The sequence below is a fragment of the Talpa europaea genome (assembly GCF_964194135.1).
Source record: "Talpa europaea genome assembly, chromosome: 11".
In the NCBI taxonomy this organism is placed as follows: Eukaryota; Metazoa; Chordata; class Mammalia; order Eulipotyphla; family Talpidae; genus Talpa; species Talpa europaea.
The window spans coordinates 83,520,900-83,547,487 of NC_140078.1; the positions used below are offsets into that span (position 1 = coordinate 83,520,900).

Here is a 26,588-nt window from a genome sequence, read left to right on the forward strand (position 1 = left end):
AAGGGCATGTTTTTCTCTTTTACCGCTAAATCTGCTTCAATTATCATTCAAACTACCATCACTGCTAGTTTCTAACATTGCATTTCATGAGTTCTCTAGTGAGCAGACATTGTTCTAAGCACTTAATATGCACTATTTCATTCAATAGTCCTCATCAATATAATTGCTACCATTTTACAGTGTACAAAATTGATCCCTAGCTTGTCCAAGTTACACAGATGGTGTCAAAGCTAGGGTTGAAATCTGGGCCTTTTGCCAGTGTCTGTGGGTCTCGCTGTTCTGCTATACTGCTCTCCACCAGACCACTGGTTTTCAGAGGGTGGTCCCAGAACAGCAGCATCAGTTTCACATCCTTGGGAAATTGCTACCAATACAAATTCTCAGGTCCCATCCCAGAAATATTACATCAGAAGCTCAGGAGTGAGGCCAGCAATCTGTGTTTGGATAAGCCCTCCAGGTGATTTTGATGATTGCTCAAATTTGGGAATCACTTTCCTAGAGGATACATGAATATACACATCCGAATGAGATTATGATGTCTATCATTTTCTATACCAGCAGCAATTGCTTAAATAAACTTTGCTTAATAGAATGGGAAACCAAACCACAACTGCTAGCAGTATTTCTGAGTATGAATGTTCTCTATTTCTCACAAGTTAATACAACTAAGTTTGAATTTAGTTGTACATATGCATCAAAATTAAACTTAATGATAAATCTGACATGATTAACCATGCACATCAAAATATATCAGATTTTAACTGAATCATTATACTTTAAACAAAACAACCACCTTCAAGTATAGCAAGAGATTAAATTGGAAAAAGAAATTCTGAAGTATATAGGAAATGATAATAGTAACAGTGAAATATCTTTTCTGAAGAGATAATATCAGCTTTTGTGGAAAATTTAAGGTTTTCAATGCAATGAAAAAAAAAAATAAGCAAGTTTCCAAATATTATTTCAGGTCAAGAAACAATGTTGGTATGAAAGTGATCTCCATTATTTTTAACAGCTTTAAATATTCAGATGGGTCATAATATTTTTATTAAGCTTTGATATGAATGAGATCTATTATTAGAGTTTTCATATTTTTAAACATGTTTAGTTTTTAAGTTTTTTTATCACCATGGAAAATAGCAACGATAAACATAATCTATCAGAAACCAGCAATACAGTTTTAGCATTTAGGAGTAATTGAATGTAGAAACTGGACAACTGTAATCTTTCATCCCCTCTCCTACTCTCCTAACCCTCTCCCTCTATCTTACACACACACACACACACACACACACCACTAATTAATGCCATGATCCTAGAGAGAAACAGAGATACTGTTATCCTTTTCTAAATGGCACGTTCATGTTAGTTGCTGGGGTGGTGGAAAAAGAAAAGAAAAATGATGCTTCAGATACATAATGAACCATATGTACACACAACCTTCAATTTTTATAGTATATCACTACTCATTTAATTTTAATCTTCATATCATCACTTCATATATGGCAAGTATCATTCTATTTATTGGATAATGAGGAAATGAAGGCATGAAAAATTTATCATTTTGCGCAAAGACAATCTGGTAATTAGTGAAAGGGTGAGAATTAGCTTCAGCTACCAAGTTTCTGAATTTCTAATTCACTGTATCTTCCACAAGACCAATATTTCCCAAGCTTCAATCATTTGTATGCCATCTTAGCATTTTTTGCCAGTTATGGACTATCATTTTATTTACTTACAAGTTTTCTTTATATCAATATACTTTGGGATTATGGAAACTCATTTAAAAAGATAACTTTCAGTTGCAGCATAAATAAATCAGTATTATTTAGTATAAATAGGTTACTGTAAAATACAGGGAATGAATCAATGTCATTAAATATAGCTAGATACTATTTGTGTGCAAAAGACTTTGACCTTTGTGGTTGACTTTCTTAGTAACAATGGAGATTCATAATTAAGAAAGGCTTAAAAGCATACTAGCATTACATGTAGCCTTTTCTCTTGGAGAAATAAGAATTAAAAAGCAATTAAGAACAGTTTTCTTATGATGATATCCTACACACCTTCATCGACTCAAGTTCCTAAAAGATACATGTCCCACTGCTGGGAGATCCTGTGTTAACTCGGAGCTTTCCACTATAGGAGCCTACAGCACTGGGCTGTGCCATGAACGAATTAGAACTGACCCAACATTCTGCACCCTTTGTCCTTGATGAGGCTAAATAACCACAAGCAACCAAGGCTACTATCCAGAGTACTGCACAGATCTTTCCATTTTTTTTTTTTTTTTTTTTAGGCAGCAGTGTACCAGTTTATCCTAATCCAAGCCCATTTCCAAATTCCCCAATTGCAAATGCGGTGCAGCTTCTTAAAATGGTGTGCAATAAACACACAGAGCTAAGTGCATGAGGGATTGCTCAGTAAGCTATTTTCTGAATCCAATTCAGACAACAAGGCCAACTCCTTAATTTGTATTCACAGAGACAATATAGCATTGGATGGTGTCATTTCTTAATTTGTGTTCATAGAATATACTGTTTGGCAGTGTTATTTACTGTTATTTATTTGAAATTCAGTGTCAGTTTCAATAGATGCATTTACTTGCCAATAGACTTTCAATTCTGCATAGAATGAACCTTAAAATAACACATATTTATATTAAGTATAACTTTTATTTATATATTTAACTTATGTAAATGGATGGTCACTTTAAAGGTTCCTTGACACTATGAACCAAAGACCATTTTTTCCTTTTAAATTGGCAGAAAAATTTCTCATATGACAACTGAAATCTAAGAGAACATTTTAAAAATACTTTTTAACTTAAATTTCATGACCAGCTATCTCCAGAATGGACATAAAGTGACCTCTTATCCAATGTGATAATTTAACAGATGGAAAAAGCCCCAGAAGCTAGAAGAGGTGGTTATGACTTACTCAAGGTCACTAAGCTAATTAGTAACAGACTAGAAACAGAACCCATGTCCTTTTATATCTAGTACAATGTTCTTAATTCACGATACCACTTTTAATCTTAAAATCTAACAAACAGTAGAAAGCAGGTTCCAGTTCAAAGGAGTATTAGTGGAAATGTAAATATCTTTACATTTCTTATTAGATTCACTTTTGTGTATATTCAGTTAGCTTTTACTACAGGATAGGGCCAATGAAATTAAAGAGTTCCTAGCTTTATTTAACATTTTATAGTCACTGAATGGGTACTCTGTAGCAGATGTGTCTGTAAAAGTATAACTACAATTAATATATCTATTACATCAATTACAGGAACTTCTTGATTTATTATTAATTTTTGTTAAAAGATTCTGAAAAGGTTCGGTAAGTTCCCTTTCAATTATTTTTTTTTTTTTTGGTTGTTGCTGTTGATAAGATTTTTTTGGTATAGAAGAACTGGGGTGTAGGCCAGAGGTTTGGGGGATGAGATGATTCACCAGAATAAGAGTGGGGAGCAGAACAGGTAGATCTACTGAAATACACTGCCAAGGAGAGCAGTGGGCAATACAGGAGAGGTCTGCTACACCATGTGGGTTAGCTCCCTGGCTGGGGATTGAATTCAGGCCACAGGGGTGATAGCAGTGAGACTTAACCACTAGACCACAAGGGAGGCACCCCATTTCCATTGCTACTGGTAGGAGTGACCTGTCATTTCACTGAAGAATTTGTGAAAAAAAATAGTTTCCTAAAATGACCTCCCTTAGCTTGGATTTTTAGTATATAGAAACTACCAAGCTGGCATATCTTTTCTCTTTTGCCATCTGTTAGAACTCAGTATTAGAGGCTTTATAGCATTGTTTCTCAAATGAGAAAACTAGTTTTGACATCTTAGAAGGGTTGTCAAGGTCACATGGCCAGTAAGTGGGTAAACAACATCCTAAGTGATATTTTTTGATGCCTGGTCTAGTCTTTCTATTAAAGTACAACTCTGAAGATTGCCTATAGATAGTTTTATTCATTGAATCTCACTTGTAGAAAGGAAAATCAATGGAGAGACAAATAAGCAATTGTTTTTTTCATGGAATGGTTCTATTTTAAATGCTGTTGCAATTCAAAAATTAATAATAATAAAAATGAAATGCTGTTTTCTAACCCTGAAAACAGAAACAAACAGGAGCCAGAGTCCCCTGTGTTAACAAGGTATCCCAAAAACATCAGAGATTTTAGAACTAGCTTAACACTAACATTATACAAAGATGTTTCACCCACCTAGCAATATTATCAGATGTTTGCTGGGTAGTCATAGTAATTACAGCACCTCTAGAGAAAACCAGCAGGAAACACGCTGTTCTGGTCATACTAGCTTCTATATTATACATAAATGTGATCGTTAGTATATCTGTCAAGTTTCCTGGACTATGGGGATACCTAAGTCGTAATTAAAAAGTATTCTGTATGTATATGTGATTATGTTTCCTGGTTGAGTTTAACAGTTGAATCTATAGACATAATAAAGTAGATCATACTCTCTAATGTGGACAGGCTCGTCCAATCAGTTGAAGGTCTAAAGAGAACAGAAAAGTTAGCTGATCCTTCCCTGAGTTTAGGGAAAATTCTTATCTGATGCCTTCACACTGGAATTACATCATGGACTTTCCCAGATCTCCTATTTGCTGACTTGGGAACAATCTGTATATTGGTTCTGTTTCTCTGTAGAATCTTAGGTAATATAAGGCCTTAATTTGGTTACATCTGTATTGTCATGAAAAAACCAGGACTCATGATGAGTCATGACTGTCATACCAGCCATAAAGTCAAGGCCTTTTCCAAGTGAAATAAAAGGCGTATCTTTCCCTTAAAAGAAATGCACCAGAAAACTAAGTACTAGGTAATATATTAAAGATCAAAGGGGAAAAGCAAAGAAAGACTGCTAAGAAGTCAGCATTCTCTCCTCACCGGTGTCCTTTCACCCCTAAAAACAAGCCCTCTGTCCTGATTGCTAAGTGGTGAAGGGGGTTGCCCTGTTTTTGTCTTCTCTCTCTGCTTACAAAGAGGGTGATTTATCTTTCCTAAGTTTCCCATAGTTATCAAGTCTAAGTTTTTTCCTCCAAGGCACCAACGAGGACAATTTCCCTAAAATACGAACCAATAAGAACAATTTTTCTTAAGGAACACATATTTTAAAAGAAGTATTTAATTAGTTCAGATTTAGTGAAGCACTACAATGGTAACTGGAGTTCAGGTCATCAAGTTCAAGTTGAAGGCTTAATTCTGAATAACAATCTCAGTGGAGGCCAACCAAGTGGTTAGGGCTACTTGAACCATGATCATTTGTACTTTAAGACTATGGTTGGCTTTTATTTATAAATTACCAAGCAGCCTCGAGTTGAGATGAGTGGTGAATGATTAAATGAGACTCACGAGTCTTGATGACTGAATTTGAAATTACCTGTGGTCCAGGAACAGGTGGCCAGATTGGATTCCTGGCTTTCCTTCTCCCTCCACATGCATCTCATGAACTCAGGCACAGTATCACCAGCTATCAGCCCTGACGTGATGGTTTCTCCTGTGAGAAAATGCTAAATTAACATTTTACAATATTGAGATCTCTCTATAGTTTTATTGTGATATGTTACTACCTCACAAATTGGTATGGTTTTGTACTCAGCATCCTGGCAATCAAAAATGAGAACAGGAAACAAAACTATAGAGAACTACTCAATATTGTAAACAAATCACACCACATTTTCTCCAAGGATATCTGTTTTATCAGTCTGCTATGAACTCTGAGGTGTTACGTTGCCACCTGATTTGTTGATTATGAGTATGATCGTTCTTCAAACATTAGAATTATGGAAATGGTACAAATATGGCCATAAGTTTACTCTCATGTTCTGTTAATTTCTTTTGGAATAATCACTATAACACATAAATATGAAACAAAGCAAAGTCTGCCTATAACAGCTGGACATCCTGAATTTCACATTCATATGTATATCACACAAATATTTCAGTGAGATGGAAAAGGTGTTAGGGACATAGAGTTCTACTCAAAGACAAGTCTTCTCATTATGTTCTATGTAAATTATACCCCAGAGCACAGCACAAATGGTGATTCTTAGAATTGTGCAATAGAGCTCATGTGGCAAACACTACGGCCTAAAAATGTAGGGGAACCTCATAAAACACAGGACACCCTGTTAAACTTGAATTCCCTATAGACATTGAACAACTTTTAGTATATGAAAATCACAAATACTGCTCACTTACACTAAAATAATCACTTCCATGAAGGATTAACATACATGTTTATAAAATAGACTTCATATGATTTCCATTTTATGGTACAATATTATCTCGTATTTAGTTTGAGTTTATCCATGTGTCAAGCATTTTAAAGTTATTTAAATTCATTATGGCTTTTTTCCTTAAATCAACACTTAAAATAGTATGCTATTAATATCCTCATTTCTTATGTGAGAAGGCTAAGGTCATAAGAAGCTATGAAATTGCCCAGAGTCACAGAGTATTAAGAAGTCCAACTAGAATTCACTTCCCAAATTATTTGGACCAGAGGTCTGAAATGTTAACATCCACACAGTATACTTAATGGCTGTCTCATATGTTCTTCCAGAAAACAAGGTGAAAGAACCACCCCTGATGGATTCTAACAGTTGTTCAATTTAAACCTACATAGCATATCAATTTATGTTTCTGACTAAGAATGGAAATCATCCAGTCAAACTAGGGGAGTGAATTAGTAAGAGAAGACACAAAGTTAAATCTTACTTGTGGGAATGGAGCAACAGAAGTTTCCAAATTATTAAGAAAAACATACTTTGCTACCTTTCTTCTAACCTCTATTATGGAAGAAGACATTTTAAAAACATATATTAAATATATTGAAAGTTTAAAAACCCATTTTTCTATATAAAATGGTACTGTTGCATGCTGTTTTGCTTGAATTTACTTTTATTCCTAGATCATCCAAAGTCAATTTCACAGGAAACTGGCTTTGTAAAGTCATGCACATTTCACATGTTATAGAGGAAGAGGAAGCAGTCAACTCTACATGCATGCTTAAAAAAGAAACTAATTCGGGCCTCCCCGGTGGCGCAGCGGTTGAGCGCTGGGTTGCGAAACTGCGCGCGGCCTCTGCGGCGCCGGTTCGATCCCCGGCTGCTCCCCGGCCACCAAAGGAGGGTCCCACATGGCGCGCAGACCTCTCCTGCCGCCCGCTGCTCCCCTCAGCAGTGTACTTCGGTCCTTCTGCCTGCTCTGCTCCCCGCTCTGGCTCTGGTGAATTCTCTCACCCTCCCGCGCTTCTGACTGTACCCAGTGCATGTATAAACAAAACAAACAAACAAACAAACCAGCAAACAAATAAATAAAGCATGCCTCTATTAAAAAAAAAAAAAAAAGAAACTAATTCATCTCCAAATTTAAGTTTTGTCAATCTAAGTGAAGGATGGCACATCCTAGTTGTATTTGATTCCAGTCTTTCAAAAAGGGAGCCTCAATAGGCTGTAAACCATTTGGTGGTCTACAATCCTTACATTAGTTTGGAGGAAAAGTAAGTGAGTGAGTGAGTGAGTGTGTGTGTGTGTGTGTGTGTGCGCGCGCGCGTGTGTGTGTGAGAGAGAGAGACAGAGAGAGAGAGAGACAGAGAGAGACAAAGAGAAAGAGAGAGATTTAAAATAAAGTTGATTAATCAATGGAAGAATGAAAGAGGTGTGATGGCAAGAAAACCTAACTTAGTAAATTTTCTTGCATCCTTTTCTTATATAATATTGTGGCCTTGGAAGAGAAATAGCAAAGAGGATGTACAACAGGGGGTTAAAGTGTTCAAATGACATAAACCACTTTCCCTTTTATAAGAGAGATTCCATCATAATTGCCAGCTTTTATATGGCACAGATATTAATTGAAACTTTCTTAAAACTCATCAGTGGGCAAGATAATCATTGTTCATATAACTCAACAATGAGTTAACGGTTTCCCCTAGACTGCCTACAAGATCAAAGCAAAAGAAACATGAACATCTTCATTTTTTTTTGTTTTGTTTTTTGCTCTATTCAATCCACAGGCGCCCCGCAGCTCAGAGACTAGCACACCTGAACAATTGGAGGCATTTAGGGTCACGACACTAATCTCAGTCTAAGTCACTCTTTAATTTACAGAGCTTGGCTCAAGACACTTTACTAAGTGGATCATCCACTTCTATTTGACATCATTGTTATTGACGATTCATTCACCCACTCATTAAACATGCCAGCCACCAAGCTGCACATGCTTTAAAAAGTCTCTCATTTATTTAGTTATTCATTTATATAGGGAGTGAATAGACACAGACACAGATATAATAGGCCGTGATCCTTGCCTGCTTTAGGGAGGTTAGCCTAATGGATAGTTTGCAGCTAATTTCAATAATAAAAAGTTATTTCTCATTAACACATTAATGCCATCAAAAGCATAAATATCTGCCTCACATAGGCCATTATTTACAATTCTATTTTCCTCAAAATGGTGATTTACATGATCAAAATTACTTCTACTGTGATATTTCAGTTACATGATGAGTATGAAAATTATTGAAATAGAAAACCCTGGGATATGTTAAGCCCTAAGACAACCACAAATTTTAGTTTGGCTGTCCATATATAACTATTTATAGATGACCATTTCAACAAAAATAATTTAATCCATGAACCTTCCAGAAAAGTTTATGTAGGAATAATCTGTCAACAGATAGTGACATGGACACTTTTAACATTGACAGTTCTATGACATCGACTAATAATTAACAATTCTCAGCAAATTCTCAAACTTTAAAATGGAAATAATAGTACTAATAATCTCAGAGGGAACTGTGATAATTCAGTGATACAATATATTAACAATTTAGTGCAGGAGGATGTTAGTAATTCTTTATTCTTTTTATATTATTATTAAATTTAAAAAATAAAGAGATTTAGGAGATTTCAAAAGGCCATTAACCATAAGTCATGTTCATAAAAAGAACAATTATTGTTATTTATAAACTGGTCTATTATGTTACTCATAAGTGCAAATTTACTGGACATTATATTGAATCACCTGGAGGTGGGCATATTAAATTGATGATGAGATCCTTTAAATGTTGCCATTGTATCAGCAAAAGAATCTAGAAATATCTTGGGGAGTTGGGAACTGAACACACTTCCTATCATTTATGAGCTGAAAAGATTAATGATTTATTACTAGGCTCATTTATCAAAACCACGTGGTGTGTTTTGGGTTTTTTTTTTTTTTTAAGGAGCAATTCCACTGTTCAAGTCAATTAGCCCACCAAAGGTATTACACCAAAGAAGCTGCAATGTTATTCAGACTTCCCTGGGAGTATTTAGAGTATAAAATAAATGATTTTATTCAGAAGATACTGAATTGCTAAGCTTCTTAAATTCATACAATTGGGAACCTGCAGTACATTAAAATGCTGAAACTCATTAAGAGTCTTTTCCCCAGCTTTGGAGTCATTGGCATTCTCAGCACAGTTAAGAACAATAAAATGCTCCGGGCTTCCAAGGAGAAAGTGGCTTGTGCTCCTTCAGTTCCACTTCTATGAATTACTGAGGCTGAACTCGTTCCCAACCATTGAGACAATGGCAGCTTTTGCTGGATTACCCAAAATTAGCTGATACGCTTCACTGAGAAGAGGAAAGAATAGCTAGTTTATAACCACCACTTATCTTTTTTAGAGCTGTATTCAAATATTTGAGTATAAATATACACAATATCAGTAATGACGTTGACCCATAATACATAAGAACCCATGGGCCATTTCCTATAAAAATAAATAATTAAAGAAATTAGAAATTCTTTAAAGGAGATTAATAAATGTAGGTGGGATGCTGGAATCAAAAAATCACCATGTGGCTATCATAAGAGAAACAGTTGAAGCAAGATGATCAGTGCATGGCAAAGAAGTTTGATGAGAAGTAGGAAATCTACAGAATCTCAAAGAATCTTCCCAAATCTGAAGGAATTCCCTCAAAATATTTACTAATTAGATGGAGAAATCAGTAACTTTTTCATGGAGGGACACAGTAGACACACCTTAGGTAATCAAATTAGTCAGAATGAGTCCCTGGGTGTCCCCCCACACAATGCATACATTCCCAGTAGAATAACAGCAATGATTATCCCTTCAAACCATGCTTAACCTGAATTTACCATTAGAAAACACCAGACAGGCCAGATTGGGGGACATTCTGTACAATAATTGGCCTGAAATCTATAAAAAATGTCAAGATGAAGAACAATTACAGATTAAAGGACACTAAAGAGACATGTGAAATAAATGCCACAACTGTTCCTGAGTCGTATCCTGGGTCCCATGCCCTACAATATGTTTATCACAAAGGACATGACCAAGATGTGTGCATCAGATATTTCCATTTTGTCTATCAGTGTTGATTTCCTGATTTTATCATTTACTGTGCATGTTAGAGAATGTCTCTGTTATTAGGAAATGCAGCTAGAAAATTTGTAGGTAATGGGGTATCACATTATTTTCACATCACATTACTGTGACTTACACTCAAATATTTCAGCATAACAAGTATATCTATGTTTATTGAGAAAATAATAAAGCAAATGTGGAGGAGTAATATGTGGAATATCTGAGTATGTCATTTTACTATTTGTGCAACTTTGTAAGTTCGAAGTTATTTAAAAATAGTTCAAATAGCTGCAAAACTAAAATGAACAAGCTATTATTCTCTATAGCTAAAAATTCAAATATAGGATATTCATCACAAGTCCTTCACCTTCTAAAAGTAATATATCACCATGTAATATTTTCATATAGATTATACTTTCATATGTGTGGTAGTAGATTCCTAGTGTTGATTGGGGTGTTTTTATTAAAGAGAACTTAAACATGTGTAAAGTGTAATCATTTAATAATGAAGTATAAATGTCTCTGCTTATAGCTCAAATGCAACTATTAAACACAAAACATTTTAAAAATTGCAGAGAGGCAAAGTTGCATAACCAATACAATTTAATTAGAACATTAATTTAATATCATGGATGTTGTCGTTTTTCCAAATCTAAATTGCTGCTTATAAAGTGAATATGCTATTGATTGCTGCAATACAAAATATTGTGGAAGTGCATGAGCTATATTCTTTTTTTCCATGTGACATTCTGATTCTTCCAACACTTTTCACTATTTGTATTATTATGAAGCCTTCGTCTGAGCAGAGTTTGTCAGGGTAACAGCTTTCCTTGGGCTTAAAGACTTCATTTCCTGGCCTCCCCGGTGGCGCAGTGGTTGAGAGCTGGGTTGCGAAGCTGCCAGCAGCCTCTGCAGCGCCAGTTCGATCCCCGGCTGCTCCCCGGCCACCGGAGGGGGGGTCACGCATAGCGTGCAGACCTCTCCTGCCGCCCGCTGCTCCCCTCAGCAGTGTACTTCGGTCCTTCTGCCTGCTCTGCTCCCCGCTCTGGCTCTGGTGAATTCTCTCACCCTCACGCGCTTCTGACTGTACCCAGTGCTTGTATAAATAAATAAATAAATCTTAAAAAAATAAAAATAAATATAGAAACTCATCTATTAAAAAAAAAAAAGACTTCATTCCCTTAGTAACTTAGAGTCATTCTTTCCTCATTAGCACTAGACAATGAGAGCAGGTCCCCTTGGTGAACACTCTATGATTAACAGACACAAATACAGACATGGACAGTGACGTCAACTGGTCAACCAGATGATCTCAAATATGTTTTCATCACAGCCTACGATTTTATAGAATGGAAAACCCCACATTTACGAATTCTCTTAGGGGACTCACAGATCCTTAAAAATCATTTACATGCCTCCATTGACAAAGAAAGACGGCAATACAATGAAGAACCACTTACATAGTAAGTTTATAAACACAAAGACATGCACACACATGCATACACAGACACATAATTCAGCAGTACTAAGTTTACTTGCTTGAATTTCTATCCTCTATCATTTAAAAGAAAAGGCTACAGCTAACATAAGATTATTGTGAGAATTACAAGGATGCTTTATAGATGCTTATAATTTATGTCTTCTTGTTTTAAGTTGATGCACACATTTACAAGTGCTCCCTTTATTTTCTTCTCAAATAAGTGAGAAACAAAATATAATTAAGTATTTATGGGAATAGGTGGCTGTCTAGATTTCAGAAGCTTACATTAAACAAAGAACTAAGAGAAAATATATCTAGATACCAGTAATGCTATTTAACTTATTAGGTACTCTGTGAAAACTGTACTTTCTGAGCATAGAGAAAATTAGAAATCAAAGAAGTCAGGGAGCACAGTGAAGACAGAAATCACAGCATCCTCTAATTGTATATTTCCATCTTTATTTCCTTGTGACCCTCCAAAAAGTATCAGATCAAGACATCTCCAATGACTAAATATTATAAAATTTACATATAGAAAGGATCGATACATTTCATGTTAACTGAAAAGAGAAATAGCAGAAAATTTGTATGATTCAAAACATTTTTTCAGGCAGGAAATAGGATCAAGTTCATCAAGGAGAGGAAAAAAGCTTCTTGGACATAAGGTAAAGAAAACAGAACAGGGCCTCCCTGGTGATGCAGCAGGTTGCACGCAGCACTGTGAAGCTGTCCGCAGCCTCTGCAGAGTGGGTTCAATTCCCGGCTGGCCAGGGAGATACCCACATAGCGCAGCAGACCTCTCCTGTCTCACCTGCTGCTCCCCTCAGCAGTGTATTTCGGTCCTTCTCCCTGTTCTGCTTCCTGCTCTGTCTCTAGTGAATCCTCTCACCCTCCCACGCCTCTGGCCTGTACCCCAGCTCTTGTATAAAAATAAATAAATTTTTTAAAAAAGGAAAAAAGAAAACAGAACAGTGTGTTGTTAGAGGCACAGTGAGTTAGGAGGCGGTGGCCTGAAATGACACTGGGAAGGTCAATAGGGGCCAGATCACACAGCGCACATGCTGGTCCATGCTGGGAATTGAAGTTCTGTGCTCAAGTGCAATGAAAAGGCACTTAAGAGTTTAAATGGAGGAAGATGTGAGCTGATTTGTTTGGAAAATAAATTGGAAAAGACACAGAGAGATAGGAAATGGGTTCTTACAGAATCACTGTTGCAACAGATCAAGAGCATGATTATAGATACAGTAGTAGAGGTGGCAGAAGTAGAGAAAAGCAGATTTAAAAATCTCTTTCACAGCTAGATGTTGTATACCTTCAGATGACTAAGATGTTAGGGTTTTGAGAAAGGAAGATTCAAAGATCTTGGGTGATGACATTTGCATTTTCACCCACACTTTTACGATTTATTGTGATAGAAGACTTGGAGGACCAAGTTTGGAGGCAGAAACCTAGAACTCTCCTCTAGATAGTTCAAATTTGACATATTCAAAGTACAACTAACTTTGTGATCTGCCTGTTTAGTTTTAACAAATGCGAGCAAGAATGTGGTATAAAGATGAAAATTCAGGAAACAGAGAATCCACATTTGAGGCATATTTTCTTTGCAAGCAAAAGAAAAAAAAAATAGAAAAGTACACTTGACTATTAAATCTTTCATCAAAACCAAGGCACCTGAATGACAAATATGCCCAAGATTCTCTCAGATAACAGAAAAGACTTGTCAAAGGTCACTGCTCAACTTGTAGCTAGAAGATTGGCTCTTCTGGCTTCTCATTCAATATGGCTATCTTTATGGAAGCTTTCTTTTATAAGGAAAATCTTTTATAAGACATTTTTAAGGGTAATGCTCACAATATGCAAGTTTCCTTCAGTCTATTTGGTTGTAAATCTTAAATCAACTCATGGTATTTGAATCATCAACACTTGAGCATTTTCAAGAAAATGACAATCCTAGACCCACCCTAAACCTACTAAGTCAGATCTCTATACTCACAGGTGATTCTAACATACATACGTGTTTGAGAAATAATGGTTTAGAAAAATACAACACTCTCAGTTTAGAGGATATTAAACCTATTTTTAAATTCACATAGTGACATAAGAAGAAAATCTGACATCGTAACCAATTCTAATATTCAGGGAGGAATATCATTATTTTAAAAAAAGTTTATGTGCATATCCTGATTTGGAATTCTAGCACCAAAATTCAAGCACCATTGCTGAATTTTTCAGAAATCTAGTTGAAGTAGATGCAGAACATGCCAGTAAACTGTAACATGAATGTGCCATGCTTGTAACATACAGGAGCACACCTTCTTGCAGATACTATCATATCTATAATCACGCTCTTGATCTTGATCCACAGCAACAATGAACCCATAAGAACACCATTTCCTATTTCTGTGTCCTTTCCAACTTATTTTCAAAACCAATCAGCTTACTTCTTTTCCCCACTTAAACTCCTATTGAGCACATACTGGGAGTCTCTGTGTGTTACTGTTCCCAGAGCTGCAGAAGGTTTCTTTTCTGTGCACAGGAACATGATGCATGGGAGTTAACACCCTGGGGGCACTCTTCAGCCAATGGGGTGTGAATGCTGGGCAGTATGTGTACCCTTCTCTGCCTGTGAGGCTTCTAAGAGGTTCTCTGGCAAAAATGAGCTCTGATCACTCACAGTCAAAATCTGTTTTATGAGAACATCCTGATGGATTTTTTCCATGCCTACATCATTTTTCTCCACTCCTTTATTTCTATTTTCCAGGATCACTTCCCAAATAAAAAGCAGTCAAATTCTTGTCTCAGATCATTCCTTTGATGGGGATACAATGCTATTTTAAAAGGATATATAATACAATATACACAAGAAAATAGATTCAAGTGAATGTGTGCACATGGAGAAAACTGAGAAGGTTTATGTAGAAAATTATAATGTGTCTCTTTGGATATAGACTTATAAGAGACTTTTACTTCAGACAGTTCTGCATTATTGTTGTTATTATTTATAAGGGATGCTATTTTTAAAAACTGAAAATGAGAACATTTAAAACATCACAATGGAGATCTTTAAATATATATACTAAAGACAAGGCAGCAAATGTCAGTGCATACAAAATTACACATAAGATCTGCCACTTTTAATTGTTCCTCTGTGATTTCCATTTCCCATGAGACTGTGACTGATAATGACAAAGGGTCCCTTCAAAAAGGGTGGCTTTTCATGATTTCTATGATTTTTTTTTCCTGAGAAATGCAAAACGCTTATGGCAAATTTGAAGTCAAGGATCTAGGAAAGTCACAGGGCATAATGAAGAGCTCTAAACTGGTTATTATCAACTTGCCATACAACTAAGTCATTTTCCTGCTTCTTTTCTTCATTTTGAACTATGCACTAGGATCACTGAATCCCAAATTTATTGCTCATAAGTGAAAGAATTCTAATACTTTAATGCCAACATTTCTCTGCAGCCCTAATGGGAGAAAAGCCTCATTACTGTACATACTGAATCTCTGTGCTAACTTTCAGACACATTAAAAGATTTTTAAAAATCAGCAATTTGATAGTTCTGGTTTAAAATACACCAATACATACAGATATGAAAAAAATGGAACTCATCATTTTGTGATAATTTTCATTTCAGTTCTATTAATTTATAATTTTTAGCAATACTGGAGATAGAAAAATACAGAGAAAGAAGAGAAAGGGGAACATGATTATTACAGAGATGAACACATAAATATTCAAGACACAGCCTAAAAATTAAACTTACGTATATAAGTTTAACAAATTCTTATAGCTGAGGAAATAATTTTTGATTAGAATTGAAGAGAAAATATGTACTAAAACAAAACATAGTATCAAAAGAACAGAGTGATTAATAAGCAACAATACCAAAGATGACTACTTTTCATTAAGCACCTATTTTTTGTTGAACACTGAGCCTGCACTATATCTAATATTTAGTCTTCAAAATGGATATTCTTCTCATCACTATTTTGCAAGTGAAATAACTGGAAAGTCAGAGTGGATAAAGGAGCTACCTAAAATCACAAGACTACCAGAGATAAGATTCAAGCTAAGGTCAGTGATTTCAGAATCCAAGTTCTTAAAAGATGCAGACTACTACCAATGATAACATAATTTACGCTACCCTAAAATTATATATATATAAATATATAATTGCATATATATATATATATATGCATTAAGGGAGTGTGAAAGAAGTCAGCATAGTGAAGATGCCAGGTCCACCTGCTCTACATATTTGCAACCAAATTAAAAGTCAAAATCAGCTCCTGCAGGTTAAACATATAGCCTTTGCATGGTGGAAAGGGGTAGAAAAAATTGTAACTGAACTGTCTTTTGAGTGAAAGTGGAACGTTATAACTCATGAAATGGAGGGTTTACTTCCTTATGCTACTTTTGACTCAGGGACACAACCACATCAGGGACTTTAAAAATCAGGCACTGTACTGGAGAATGGCATTAGAATAAAAACAGACATAGGAACCAATGGAATAGAATTGAAAGCCCATAAAGAAATCCATGTATATGTTGATACTTAGTTCATGACCAAACAATGAGAAGACTCTCTTTAACAATTGGTTCTGGAAAAACTAGATGGCCATATGTAAAGGAATTAATTGGATTACTCTCTTTATGCCAAGAAGTAAATTCTAAATACAGTAATAAAAATATTAAAAATCTAAACACAGTAATAAAAATTCTAAGCACAGTAATAAAAATATAAGTAGATTAAAAAGACCTCCCAATGAATAGGAGTACATTATACATTACACAATTAATAAGAGATTAATATCCAAGAAATGCTAAAATATTACTTAATTTAATAATTAAGAAAAACTCAATAAATGGGCAGCAGATCTTAACCATTTATCAAAGAAAATATCCTGAGGGTCAACAGACACAGGAAAAAGTTCATCATTACTTTTAATAAGGGAAATGTAGGTTAAAACCACAATGAGATGTCATCTCACAGTTTTGAGTATGATATAGTAAAAAGACCTCATAAAAACAAGTACTGGAGAGGATATGGATAAAGATAAACTCTATTACACTGTTGATGGAAGTGTATATTGATATGCCATTTTGGAAGGAAATCTGGATTTACCTTTAAAAACTAAAAATAGAAATATGATACGGGCATCTATTTAAAAAAAAAAAAACTAAAACCATCAACTCAAAAACTTTGTCTGCTCTACAATGTTTCTTGCAGATAATACAATAGCTGGGAAATAAAAACAACCTCAGTGCCATGGATAGAGGATTGGATCAAAGATGTGGATTACTGGGCCTCTCCTGGTGGCACAGCGGTTGAGCACTGGGCTGTGAGGCTGCCCACAGCCTCTTCAGTGCTGGTTGGTTCCCTGGCCGCCGGTGAGGGTCCCACAAAATAAAAAAAAAAAAAATGTGGATTACTATTCAGTCAAAAGGAAAGATGAAATACTGCCATTTACAGCAAAACAGAATGAGTATGAGGGAATGAAGCTAGTTGAAATGATACATATTGGAGTTTACATTGCATATGTTTTGACTAAGCAAACTATAAGAAGGGGAAACAGACGGGTCAGAGAGGAATACCAGACGGTGGACAGGGGACTTTGCAAAGAAACTAGAAATTTGAATAAAGTATCGTCTTAAGTTAATAACAATAAACTAATAAAATATGCACAATAAAATCAGACTCTGTGGTTGAATTAAAAGAAAATATTATATTATGCAAGTGACACACAGAGATAGACAGATAATAATTTCCTGACTTACCATACCAGCCATAAAGATGATTTACCAAGAGAGAACCTAATTAAACTAACCTGACCCAGACTATATAAACCATGCTTCAGTAAACCCAGAATCTACAAGGATACACAAGACAAGGAAATTAACTAATAAAATAGGAATATATAGATACTTTCTGACTTGCAACCATCAGCGTACTAGAAACAACTACATCTCTTACACAATGGGAAAATTTAATTTATTATACTTCCGTACAAGAGGAAATATTATGGTTATTAAAATGATTCTTATAGAAAGTTTTGATAAAGGAAACATCGATTATATAAAGTTACGTGGATAAAGCAGAAATAAAACCACATTGGCACCGAACACATTCATACGGAAAAGAATTTGAAGGAAATGCATGGACTTGTCAATAATGGTTATCTGTGAGGTATGGCCTCTCTCTCTCCTTTTTACTTACCTATGATTTCAAACTTTTTATCATAGATACAAAATATGACTTGTTATAATACCAAAATAATAAACAACATAAATTCAGAGTTTAATTTCTGTTTTTGGTGGTTGGTTTGACAAAGCCAGGGAAGAATCCTGTGCTTTTTAGAAGCAATGCAATAAGCAAATATTTTGGCCCACTTATCTCTACAGTTATCTTAGCTTTGGTGGCTGTATGAGTAGATCAAGAGAATACCTTTTCAGAAGTAGAATTACTGTATCAAAGGGAATATAAATGTAATATATTTTAGGGGTCCTCCATTTTTCTTCACCAATTTATACCTCTGCCAACATTACATGAAATTTCCATTTTCTTCATACACCTATTATTTTACTGTGATATATCTTTTTAATCTCTAACCTATTTGCTGAATTGAAAGCATTTACACTTTCTGCTCTTAGTCATTGAAATTCACAGGTATATTTTGGGATTCCCGCACCCCCCTCCTTTTACTCCCTAGGTATAAGGCACAACAGGAGATAAAAAAAAAAAAATCAAAGAGTAATCAGACTGGTTTGGGATTTGTACAGGCCAAATGAGCACACGTTGAAGAAATGTGCACAAATATGATAAGGTATTTTGATGCATCAAATATGTATGATGTCCCAGCAGATAGTACATCCCCCAAAGAACTGATCTGTTACTCAAGAACTGGGATTATGTTTTCACCTCCAACCTTGAGGCCAGTATTTTACTTCTCAAAGACCCAGTCTATGAAATTAAGTTAGTGAGAGAAACATAGGCAATAAGGATTAAGGCAGCGTGCATTCACCCTCCAGGGGACTCCCCCAGTAGAAGATGCTGACATGAGTATTCACTATTAACTTGTGTGCTTAGTCACGTGACTGGGAGAGAAATAAGCCCGGATTCTAAGGAAGTCATAGTAGATAGAACTTTGAGACTGAAAAAGTAGAGTTTTAAAGAAAATACAGTGTAGTATACAGAAAAAAGAACATAGGATTTAGGTTACAAGAACTTGTTTCATTAACCCAAACAGTTCATAGTCTTTCTAAACTCATTAACATCGGACATAAATGAAACACAGAGTATCAGTATCACTGAGTTGCTAGTAAAATTAGATGAGGACATTCATGAAATGCCCAGTACAGTGTCTAACATATATATGCACCCCTCAAATAATCACTGAACTTCACACAAGTTCATTAAAGGCTCATACCTAGAAGACATTATTATACAATTCACAAAACAGGAAAGTCATCTTCTGGAAAATATTCTTAAAAATCAAAGTTTTAAGCAAAACCGCAAATTGGCAGTGATGGGGTAGGGATACAAAGGCACAGAATTTTCTTCAAGAAATGGCAACTCTTTTTCCTTCCCTAAAATTAAAACAATTCTCTATTATTTACAGGCGATGAAATGACACAGGATCCCCTTGTGCTTTGTAACACGGGAAATATACAGTGCACTCCCAAATAATCATACTTATGTTCAAGAAGAAAGGTTTGCCTCAAGGCCTGTAACTGCTGTTATATTCATCACAGGCCAGCTTTCAAAAAGAGCTCATTCAATGTCATCCCCATTTCTTGAAAGCTATTACTTAAATGCATGTATGCAGGCATGTATGTGCACGCCTGACCATCTAAACTTACTTTGTAAAATCTAATCCTACCTTACAGGTCAAATGTTAAAAAAATAAATAAATAAATAAAACCAACTTGTTACATCTGATCTTTGTGCTTCTAGGAAGAATAGCACTCTCATTAACTCTCATCTAAGTATTATGGTCTCTCTTAGATGTGGTCACAGATTATCTCAGCAAATCTCCATTTATAAGCCCTGTTTTTCCCTTCATCTCTAGATTCATATGTTCAACTGACAAACAACATTTCCACTTGAATATCTCACAGGGATTCTGTGCTTTACCCCAATGGACATCTCCCCAGGGCTCTTCCTCTTAGTAATTACAACAACTCTTCAGAGATTCATCCAGCCTGAGCTGTTCCAACTGGCGTCCCTGTTTCTACCCGTGCCCACATCTCAACTCAGTGGATCAGCAGATTGAGAAATTCTTTCAAAACTGTAAATTTGGTGATGTCACTTCCTTGACAAAATCTAAATGATTTCTCATCTCACTCGAAGAGCAGAGCAGAATCAGGGAAAGAAACTACTTTCCTCTGGTCATTAGGCTACCTACAGGTATCCAGGACAAAGTCTTCTCTTTGACTCTAGGAATAGGTATGCAAGGTGGTCTAGGAGAAGAGCACTTCATACCTTGCATTACTCTTCATTGCACGTTAGCATATCCTAACTTCCCTTAAGGGTTTCAAGGAATCTTAAATGGAGCCACAAGGCACACACCCAGAACCCGAAGAGGATGAAAAGTTACTTTCAAGCCACGGAAGTAAGCAATAGTAGCAGAGAGAAAGAAATAGAGAAGAAATACATGCAAATGATAATTTTGCCAAAGTCTGATTTTACAAGAAACTTGCAATATGTGATGCAAAGGGGTTTGCTTAATGCACATTGTTTAATAAAAGCTAAATATTAGTCACTACAAGGGTTATAAGGTACGACTATTGCTAAAACATAACCTCACAGAGAAAGCTAGAGATGGCTTCAAACTTCCTTTTGTGATAGCAGAAGACAGTCCTTTTATTTTAGATAATGAACTATAAAAACAAATTAAGGTGGGGACTTGGGTTCTCTAAGCTGCCGATGTTACTGTGTGGGGATCAGAAACATAAGCATTGTATCCTATTTGGGCAGATTAATAGGAAAGAGGAGCTGCAGAATGATCACCCAGTAACATGGTGTCTCTTTCATTTACAAGCCATTTGTAGATACATGAGTAGCTTTTATCTATTGAATTTTTAGTTCATGCTAGTTTTCACTTTTACATTGATAAATAATATATTTGGCTTGCTTTATTATTTACTTTTAGTTACTTGAGGTGAGCCAGATAGTTGTACAATCACATGAGACAATAACTAATCCTCACTATAAATCTGTCCAAAGTTTATAATCATCCACCCCATTTATTAGGTTACGACCAGGGCAGGCCTCAGATTCAAGCATGTGTATGAAGCCATGGGAAGAAGATGACCCTTGGAGAGAGCAATGAACTCTGACCTGGCTTTTGACAAGAGCTCATTTTGTGACTTGGGTTACTCATTTGACCCCTCTTGTCTCTGGAGTTTCTGCATCTGTTTGAAATCGTTAGATTAGGTGGTCTCATAGGTCTCTTCCAGTTCCAAGTTCCTTGTCTATTTATCAGGCAACCTCTTAGGCCATGCTCCAAGTTCCTTCCAGGCCAGGAATACAACCTAGTTCTTCACATTCGGGCCAAATCTGCAGACTCAAAGCATCAAGACTCTTCCTGAACATGTTTAAGACAATTCAGAGAGCCAACAAATGTGGAGAAAATCACTTCCAGGAACAGTGTAAGGGATGCTTTCAACAATGGGCCAAAATTACACATGGGGTTGGTAGAGGTGGGGACATGAATCAAATCCAGCTCCAATAAATAGGAAAGATGACACTAAGCTTTGGATAGGGTTATAACGAGGATTAGTTCTTTGCAGAGTTGGCTGTTATCCGAGTTCATATGCTGAGAAGGATGACCCAATATTTGGGAACAGTAATGGAAAAGCTTAGGGTTTAAGGTTCTAGGTTTTTATCTAATTAACCATATCATCTGGGTTAAACAAACTGATATATAACATGTATATGTTGTAATATAATATGTAATAAGGATCAGAAATACAAGAAGAAAGTAATCATTGATATGTTTAGAATGATTTCAAAAGCTTTTAATATAAAATACATATAATAATCTTTGCACTTATAATGACATCAACTACAGGTCCTGTTGCCAGGCAAATACAGTCCTCAAACACTGCTTTTTAGAAACTACTATGCAATGATCTCCACATATTTTTTAAATTAATATCTCTTGTCTCTAAGGAAGAAATGAGAAAATCATTTTCTTTGAAGAAATAAATCCCTTTTATAGCAGAATGTCTTCAAGTTATGAATGTTGGGCCTCCCCTGGTGGCGCAGCGGGTGAGCGCTGGGCTGCGAAGCTGCCCGCAGCCTCGGTAGTGCCGGTTCAGTGCCCGCCCAACAGCGAGGGTCCCACATGGTGCACAGACCTCTCCTGCCGTGCCCGCTGCTGCTCCCCTCAGCATTGTATTTTGTCAGTCTGCCTGTTCTGTTTCCCGCTCTGTCTCTGGTGAATTCTCTCACCCTCCCACGCTTCTGATAGTACCCAGTGCTTGTATAAATAAATACATAAATCTTTAAAAAAAAAAAAAAGCTTCTGGACGCACCCTGTAGCACTCCTTAAAAAAAAAAAAGTTATGAATGTTACCAGCTCATGAATAAACTCATTAAAACAAATAATAACAAACTGACCTCTAGAAATCACAGTGTTTACCTTTTTCCCTGAGAGATAATAAATACCTTGGAAGTGGACACAATGTCTGTTTTCTTCACTATTTTATATTCATTTTCTATATATTTCTACATATTCATTCTATACTCACTGGCATAGTGCCTAACACATCGTAGTTGCTCAAGTAATTTTTGATGAGTGAACTAACATTTCTTTGGCATATATTACAGTGGTTACACAAACAAATTTTTGTACTGAAAAATGTAGAAATTAAAACGAGCTTAAAGCACAGCATTAAGTCAGTGTAGCAAAGTACATTCAAGGGTAGTCAGATACATCTTAGATGCCTCTAAAGGGAACAGTTAATTCCTTAAACTTAATCTCAGATGTTCTAAAGAAAGTGTTGACATACAGAGACTGACTGTTAAATTAGAAGAGAGTTCACTGAAATGAGACAGATTTTGGTTTACTCATCTCTGAACTAACACAATTTTCACTTAAAACTGATCTTATTGCTTTGACAAGGACCTGTGATCCACAATTGCTCAATATTCTGGAAAAAGTGTGGCTGCCACCATCAGGTTACCTCACCTGAATGCTCTGTCTGCTACTTTCTAGCTGTGTAACCTTCTGTGACTTATTTAAATCGTCTGAACCTCAGGTTCTCATAGGTTTAGTGTGAGCTTCTTCTCAAGACAATTGGAGAGACAAAGGGAAAATGTAGGTAGAGTTACAAGCCTCGCGTCTGGATAGAGAATGCACAGTGAAACTTAGCTGTTATCCCTGAGATAGTATAATTTTCTTCTGATGAAAAAGAAAAAGGGTATTTAACCTAGCTTTCTAAGAAGAGAAAAAGCGGACTCTAAACTAAACTTAAAAATCTTAGAAAAGTGCCAGCATAAGTGGGCAAATAAACTCGAAGGCTCCTGAGATATCTGTATCTTTTTTTTTTTTTAAGATTGATTTATTTATTTATACAAGCACTGGGTACAGTCAGAAGCGCGGGAGGGTGAGAGAATTCACCAGAGCCAGAGCAGGGAGCAGAGCAGGCAGAAGGACCGAAGTACACTGCTGAGGGGAACAACGGGCAGCAGGAGAGGTCTGCGCGCCATGTGGGACCCTCGCCAGTGGCCGGGGAGCAGCCGAGGATTGAACCAGCGCTGCAGAGGCTGCTGGCAGCTTCGCAACCCAGTGCTCAACCGCTGCGCCACCGGGGAGGCCCTCTGTATCTTTTTTTTTATTTCTCAGTGTTACACCTGTTAAGGATTCTGTTGTTAATGTGTGGTAAAAGAATATTTTCTGTAGGGGGAAAAGAGTAAAAAGTTATTCATCCTATTGAATTCCAAATAGTAGTTAATACTAATAAGTTGTTTTCCCAATGAATACATCTCCCAGGAATAAAAAAATAACACAGTCCATATAAATTACAAGACCTAAAGCTTAATTATTCACAAGTTCAAGGCAGCAAAATATATATATATATATATATAATTTCTATATCAGCTAAATGAACTTTTAAAATTTAAATAGCTTAAAGGGTAGCATCATTAAAAATGTTCACACATTTTACACCAAATTTAGATGGATAATGCCAATTTGTTACATAAATCACTTCCTATCTTGTTTGTAATTTCTAAGGAAATTATGAATGGAATCTGAAAAATGGCAACAAACGTTTCCCCCCAGTACCCTTCAGCTATTTAAGACCCCATATTCACTTTACTGCCTTTTAGCAATCTTTGTGATTGACAAAATTACCAAAAATATGCCTTTTGTGCAAGATAATGCTTTATTTTTATGATTATTTATGATTATAGTTTTCTTAGAGGAAGAATCAAATAGGTTTCTTTCAATTATCCAGAGGTAGTTTATTTAAAAGTTATATATTTAAATGTGTATTTTATAAGGCATTTGCATTCAAATGGAAGGGGAAAAGTACTTAAGGAAAAACTTAAATTATTCTGGATAATTCATTGTTTTAGTTTATCTTGGCCACCATTGCCCTTCACTGCAGATAATTGAATTGGCAGCACCAGACAGTACTTTTAATGAAGGTAATAATTCTTTAAAATATTCAATTGAAAGGGCAGAAGTTTTTCTATAAGACAAAAATTCACAGGGCCATGCACATAACTCATAAGCTGAGTAAACTTTGGCATACACTAAAGCCAAAATATACTCACAAACCAGAATATAGTCTTTTGATTTTCTATAATCCTGTCAAGAATTGACCCTTGATCCTGATGTGAAGGATAGGACTTGGGACCTTGCTTCAATTTATTCACACACCATTTCTATCCTTTTGATGTTAAATGAGAAGTTGTTTGCATTGCTAATAGGACCTAGGGAACATAAAACAAGATTACAATCCAAATCACTTGCACTTAAAATTTCATCCAACCCAGTACAGAATTCTGAACATATGTGGTGACTGGTTAGCCTAGGTTGGGTGCCTGAGAAGCTGACTCTGAGATGGAGTGTGGAATTCATTGTGTTTGTTTAGGAGAGGTTTGGGGATGGTCACCTGTGGGAGGGACATAAGGAAGCAGGAGCAGACAGAGGGAGAAACTGAACTGTGATGCAGGCCTGACTCAAGCAAGAAAAACCCTTTGTTCTGAGTAGGGTCTAGAAGCTCAGGCATTAAAATTATGATATCAATCAGCCCTAGAATCTGGTCCATGTCCAGGAAAGGCATGACTCTGGGCCAAGTGGTTCTCTGCAACTGAGACAATTCCTGTTAGAAGTTGCTACCTAAAGGTTGTCCACAGCCCTCCCAGTAGTTAACGTAACAGGTTCATCAGCGAAAGGGCATGTGGGTGGCATATAACATAATGTCATCAAATCTTTCAGTAGTTCTTTGGTAAGTTTGTTATGATTTATGATAGCTCTATAGGGACCCCACCCAGAGCCTCTGCTTCCCTTTGGAGGTGACTCGCTTAGTTCCACCCATCCAACCCTTGATTAGCTACTGTTAATCATACCAAATGCCCTGGACATCTCAGTGGGAGTACCACATCCAGATAATGCCAATGCAGAAGAAATTGAATCTGCATAGCTTTTAATATGTTAGCAAGGAAAATTATTCATTTTCCACAAGATCTAATTCCAACTCTATAGGGATTACGCTATTTATTATTTTATTTTCCCCCCACAGAATACATTACAGCAACAATTGGGGGAAATTCTTAACACCCTTGCTTGCATTAAAAATCAAAAACAGCCATGCCTGTGAAGTGGTGGCTACTTTATCTCTCAAGACTTTGGCCAATGACTATTTAATAACAAAATATGCAGACTTCAAACCTTGCCATCTGATATATAAATGAAAAGTAGAGATAATCAGTACTGTAGGTCATCTTGAATCTCTCTTGCCGCTTGAATTCTAAGGGAAGGTTGTTTGGAACTTGACCTCCTTCTTGTATAAAACACCATGTAAGAGTGTCAAATGTTAAAAAAATAAAAACAAAAGCAGCCTACATTGCTGTCAATCAGTAAGGCCTCCGTCCTGCTCTTATTGCAAAAGGCATGATGCTCTCTAAGTGGAAGGAGCAATCAGCCCATGTCAGGCTGCCACCAAGAACGTTTGACACTGTCACACTTGAGGGCCATCCTACAGGCTGGGCCAATCACTTGATGTTCAATGGAACTTAACAATAAAACACACCACAATAAAAGTGTCAACTGAAAGCATTGCAGCACATAAGTATAAGCTGTTCTATATTTTCTAGGCTTTCTAAAATGAAAAACCTTGACCTGTCTTTTCTTAAATGGGCTTACTGGCACTTGACAGTCTTTCGATTCCTACCCTCATTTGGCAAGAAACACAGCAAGAAATTGTCCGATGGCAGAGAGAAATGACAAGGGACCAAAAAATAAAAATGTTTTTGATTTCTGTAAACATGAGTTGTGTCTAGTTTGGCATTACGTGAGTTTGAAGGAACAGACAAAAAGCAAAGCATGCCTTTTCCTTATGGGAAAATAGAAAACCAGTCAGGGTTTTTTTGTTTTTGTTTTTGTTTTTTTTTGTGATTGTTGAAATGTATGCAATGTTTTTTCTTGTTAACTGTTTCTTTGATTTTTACAGTGAGGATAATAATAATAAAC

The 26,588-nt window shown here is 36.1% G+C and overlaps 1 protein-coding gene across 6 annotated transcripts in view; it reads right to left on the minus strand.

Annotated features, from left to right (window-relative positions):
* The window catches only part of RBMS3 (RNA binding motif single stranded interacting protein 3), a gene marked incomplete at both ends in the record, with an annotated part of 625,037 nt that overhangs the window by 223,227 nt on the left and 375,222 nt on the right, over positions 1-26,588 (minus strand). The window lies entirely within an intron of this gene.